Consider the following 6,618-nt stretch of genomic DNA (forward strand, 5'->3'; position numbering starts at 1 on the left):
AATAAATTATACTGCCGTTGACAATGAACTTCGGTGAGTCAACGGTGGACGCTAATGACTTTGTTCAGAGTCCTAAATTTTATAAATAAATAAAATGATTTGTATAAAATGTTTTCGAAAATAAATCGTGTATTGGAATTGTAGATACGTGAATGTGGAATTGGTATTGGAATGAAAATTGTGGATTGTTGTGATTGTTGACGTCGATTGTAATCGACGGGTAGAATTATAAACAAAGAAGTTGCTGCCAAAATTTTCTAAAAATCTATTTTAATATGTACGTATTTATATTATACGTGTTACCCCTATTCGTGTTCGGATTACGTGATTATGTGTATAATAACTATACGAGTCGGGTTATCGGATTGAGTTATCAGGATTTGAGGATATCAAGCATGTCGGTATAACTGATTAGGGTACTCTGTACTTGTAGATCCCAGTCGAGTTTCCCAGGATCGAAATCAGCGTGAAAGCTATTTAGGGTTTGGTAAAGCGTTGCAAGGCAAATACCCCTGACCATTCTTTTATGGTTCAGTACGTATGAATAGCTAAATATTTTATTCTCGTAATGGAACAGAAACGTTTTAAGTTACGTATCCCCTATAGTTATAAATCACTGTTTTCAAATTGTTTTGGGGAAAAGTAACTTCTACCTATCTCGAATAAAATGATTTACGAACTGGATTTTATATGTGTGCTGGTAAAATGTATGGTTTTGAAATGAGATAGGTACAAGTGTTTTGAAAACTGGATAAAGCGATCAGATATGGGATATATTGGGGCCAGAGTAGGCTTATTGAGGTGGCGTAAGAGGCTAATTCGGTTGCGCTCATTATATAACCAATTAGTCCAGCAGGTCAGAGACCTAGCTAGTCTCTGAGTTCCGGAATAGGTCAATGAGATGGCAGTTAGAGCCGTCTGGTGTTGATAGCCTGATCAGCTGTCTTCACATATCCGTTACGTATTTGATTTAGATTTGTAATTCCCGTAAGGGTATAAGTGGTGGATACAACGGTTTTATAAATGTGAATATCATGCTAAAATTGGACTCTGGTACTTGCACAGCACACTACTACGTTGTTTTGATAAAGCATGCTAGTTAATGATATCCACTTATCTCCAATTTTCATTATATAATGTTGATGACATGATTACAGCTCTGTTCCTATTATTGTTATATTACTGTTTTTATTCCGTTATTCATATGTTGGTACTGTTGATCGATTATGCTCACCCTTGCAAACTGTCATGTATATCTCGCAGATGCCTAGAAGACCAGTCAGACATATCCGTGTTCTCGCCCCTTCTGGACCCGGCTCCTCTGAGGTAGTTGTGTCAGACCATGAGGTCTGACGAGTTGCTGAATAAAGTTAGAGTGTGTTAGATGTTGAATAAATGGTTTGTAATAATGTGAACCTGAATCATACTTGGACCTATATCGGATCTTGGTTTGGGGTCAAGTTAGTATATTTTAATAATAATCTTGTTGTTTATATTTTAGTAATTGTGTTTAGTGACGTCAACTCTTGACCCCGGGGTTGAGGCCGTCACAGTGAACATATTATATAAAATAATAATATTACAATAAAACATATCCCTGCATATGTGTATATAATTATATCAAATGAAAACATAAATTATTAACCTCATACTTTGCAAACACCTACATAATTTAATAAAATCATAAGATTACTACCATAAATCATCATATATAAGATAAATACCTACATAATTTAATAAAATTATAAGATTACTACCATAAATCGTCATATATAAGATAAATGACTAATTTAAAAAAACATGGTATTTAAATATTTTACAAATTACATATCAACTACATATGAACTAATTAACAAATATCAATATCTAATAGCATGTATAAATCACGTATTATATCAAATCAACAAGTATGCAAGCATTGGAAAGAACTTGACATCTATATAAACTAAGTATATTAAAGTGAGTATAAAGAAAATGAGAAAACACATTTTAAAAGAAAGCTAAAAGAAAATAGAGAGAATGATGAGTACTTGAGAAAGAAGATGTTGTGCAAGAAATAATCTAGCTGATATACATTTATTTATTTACGAATTTGATGTAGTGCCCTCCTATTATGACGGGTAGTTATGACCCACTATTTTAAAATGACCCATATCTTATCTCTGAGCATAAAGAAATATATTATTCAAATATATTTTTTTTTTAAATCTTGCATGTATATATATATATTACAAAAAAAATACTGGTTGCTACATCACTAATCCGGGGTCTTCACGGACTCAGCCTCTCATAGATGCATGGTCTGCGTATATCTTACCCTTCCCAAATCCTGATTTCCCCTCAAACCCTCTCTCTCCAGGCCCTACTCTAAGCGGGATATAATTGATATATTTAATTTATGTATGTATTTCACATATTTAATTTGTATCATTTTACTCGTACGACGGTTAACCCAAAAACTCTTAGTATTGATCCCAAGTTCCCCGCCAAAATCTGAATTTTTTTCCACCTAATCAACTGTGTATCTGTTAAATTAGTTGGACAACCCTTTCCCATACAAAGCCCAACTCTAAGTTTTGTGTAGGCCATGTTTGATCCATTTTAATCTTATTGTATGTTACATTTTCTTTGTTTTTGCTAGGCATATTAAATGTTATATTAACTAATAATATGATAAGTATTCTACTTTTATTTTTAATAAAATGATAAAAATAAATAAAAACTTAAAAATTTTAATATTAATGAAACTAAATATAAAACATAATTTATAATTAAAATGCATTACATATTTTAAAAGAAAAACATTATAAGAATAATTTAATTTAAAACATTGCATTTCAAATAGGTTATCCACTGTTATGAAACCTTGAGATATGCTTAACCCGGTCGGATTATAGTTCACGATGTTTTTGTCTATCACGGAATTGAATATTTCTCTCAATATACGTTCCATAAGAAGCTAAAGGTTTTTCTCCAAAATTTGGAGATGTTAAGCCATTTGTTGTGCCATCGCAAGATGGTAAAGGACCAAAAGGAATGACATATGTGTCTCTTTCATCTTCAACAATCATATTATATAGTATAATGCATGTTCTCATTATTTTAGCCAGATCTACTCTATCCCGGAATCTTGATGGACCAATTGCAAATCAAGACTGCAATACACCGAATGCTCTTTCGACATCTTTTTTTTGGCTTTCTTGATTTTTGGTGATCAATTTTTTCTTCTCACCCTGCAGACATGTAATTATTTTCATGAACGTAGGCCATTTTGGATAAATTGCATATGTCAGATAGTACCCATATTATAGTTGTTACCATTCAAATTATAACTTATGTTGCCCAGTAGTAATACAATTTTTTAAGGGGGGTTGGATACAATTGTATAAATATTTTGAACAAGTATAAAAATATAACAGTTCTTTATATTTCTGATAAAAACTGTTATAAACTCTCTCAAGAAATACTGATGTTCTTGAGAGCTTCTAGGTCGTACAATGCTCGAATTAATCACTATGTGATGACTTAAACTGTGTTTATATAATACACAGCTGCTACAAATCAGTCTAGGATATGCATTATCAATAACTAACATAAAATGATACATATCTTTAACTGAATATACAAAGTCCTATCACTCAGAACGCAACACATATCCATCCCTCAAAATAAGGAACAGAATTAATCTTCACAACAAACTACCTTCAAATACTGATGTTATGCAGATACTGATGATGCATCAAATCCTGACGGCGCATCAAATACCGATGACATCTAAAACAGTCAGATCCTGAGCTCCTCCTGATCATTGAGAATCAGCACGTAACAATCTCCCCCAATTTATGCTTAATATAATGAAGCACAAATTATATTCTCAATGATGCCAAAACCAATTACAAAATGTACAAGGAATAAGACTTACTTCAGTATCCTAAGATAACTGACAACTGGTTGGATGTGAAAACGGGTGTACCTTTTATCTATGGTGCAGCAGGCTAGAAGATTCAGAGACTGTCCAAATCAAGACATACTTACCTGATCATCTTTGCACCAAATCACAATAGGCTAGTGACCGTGACTTACTTAATAGAAGCTTATGGGGGGAGAATAAGGAAAAATCCTCAGTGAAAGATAAAGGAAATGCAAGAGATATTTAGACAAGACCTTGAGATTGAGGTTGCAAGGACCAAATGCTCTAGGGCTAGACATGCTGCTCTAGCTGGTATTTTTAAAACTTTAGAAGACCATTACTCCAAAGTATGGGGTTCTAACTTCATCACTACTTCATTCAATAGCCTTTTTGTTCTTAACATTATCATGCAATGGTGATGATACTAATCAGATAATACGAAACTAGTAAACGCCAACTTTCGTTGTACGAATACCATACTACCAGACATTCACAAAATAGATATAAGCTGAATATACACCAATTATATTGAGACCCTATATGTCTATAGAATTTGACAACATAACGGTTTAATGAACAAGTTATCTATCATGATTATATACGGCAAGTAAGATGGTTAAAATTACCTGCGAATCATGCATAACAAATACATGAACCTATGCTAGCATGGCAAGTTCTAAACCTCTAAATTCACTTCCGCTTCATTAGAGATTAACACGTTATCTTATAAGTTTGCGACGCTCATAAGACGAATAAGCACAACCAATACTAGGATATCATACAATCACCACACACTAAGGTATCGAAACAATTTAGCTAAAGAAATCCATAAGTAAATGATTAGCCCATAATCGGACTCATCATCAACGTGGGTTCCGATTAAAGCATGGTATAATAAATGTAGTCTTTATACTGAATAAATAATAAACCAAGTACGTTAAACAAGAGTATAGGTTTAACAAATAAGAAAACTAGAATCTAAGATTATAACTTAAAACAAAGAATCACAAGAATAAACTAGATCCTCTTCGCCTTGGTTGAATTATGCTATATGGTCTTCTTACATCTTCTCCTTAGCGCTGGTACGTCTTGTTCTTGAAAAATGATCTTAAGTTAACATTATATAGCATCCCATGCAGATTAAAAGTCCAGAAGATCAAAATTATAGTAGAATCAGGATTCTTGAAACCCGACCTGGCGCAGCCGCACACTTCACAGTGCGGGCGCGCTGTAATTCTGTATCTTCGGCGCGGCCACGCGCTACTACAGCGTTGGCGCGCTACTACAGCGCTGGCGCACTACTACAGCGCTGGCACGCTACTACAGCGCTAGCGCGCTACTACAGCGTGGGCGCGCTAACCTTCTGGAAAATCTTTATTTTCTTATTTTCTTGGCTGGTTTGAGTTGGCAATCCTCGAGCAATCTTCCTAAGCACCATCCTAACACCAATTTAGCACCAAAACAATGCTAAATCTCCTGATTCTTTTATTTATGCCTGAAATACAAAAATACTACAAAAACACATCAAATATACAAATAACTTGAGTACAAAACATTAATTCAAGCCTTTATAGAGCATTCTAAGTGTACATAAATTGCACTTAACACACCCCCAAACTTGAACCGATGCTTGTCCTCAAGCATAAACAGACTCAAAGAACAAGAAATAAAAATGCATGAATGCAAACTTTATGAATGCAATGATCCCCTCAGATTAACTAAACCAATCGATGAGCAACATCTCAATGAATGCAGTTATTCGCACAAAGATCAATCAAATCTCACAAATCAACTTACAAACTAGAGCGTGTGTGTGTGCACATGCTTAGAGATATACTATCGCAACTAGATCAACAATCATGACTCACTACTCATCAAGGCAATCACAAGGTTATAAATAGAATAAAAAGCTAAACTCAAAATGACTTATAACACTTCAATTCTTATATCAGAGTTATACATGAATTCATGCTTTTATTCATAACACATAAACAACACAAATATACTTATTCGACCGTGCAATGAGTGAGGTCCACAAAAGACTTATACAATAATACCCATGTAGCTAGCATTAGGTTAGTGGATCCCAGACTATAAAAGCCTTAAGGCACTAGGCATCAACACATTTTTTTCATCATTTATGCATCAACACATTAAATAGCCCACTTGTGATCAATTATGCATCAACACATTGTTTTCATCATTTTTTTCCTTTTTACATATAATTTATGAACGAGTGTGTTTCGCTCCATCTCGTTCAACCTAGACTGCTCATGTAAAATGAGCCGGCTACTAGCCATTTGACACCTAGCCACGACAACTAGCAATGAAATCCAATTATTTTTCTCCAATTTTTGAATATCCATGTTATTTTACTATTAAGAGAATATCCTAAATTCTAAATATAAACATGTGATTAAACCTCAAAAAATAAACAAAACATGATCATGATCTAGCACTCAAGCAATCTATAAGACTTAGTGAAATTTATTGCTTCTAGCATGCAAATCAACTCGATAAGACTTAACATCCCTAAATATGACATTACTACACTAGCATCAATATCACAAATCAATCGGAAAAATCATCTAAGGGATCATGTTATAATGCATGTGCATGAACTGTATGCAACAAACTATAAAAAAAACCACTACATGGCAAATATGCAACTATATGAACTAAACTATCATGAATATGCAAACTATATG

Source organism: Apium graveolens, chromosome 4, assembly GCF_009905375.1.
Source record: "Apium graveolens cultivar Ventura chromosome 4, ASM990537v1, whole genome shotgun sequence".
NCBI lineage: Eukaryota > Viridiplantae > Streptophyta > Magnoliopsida > Apiales > Apiaceae > Apium > Apium graveolens.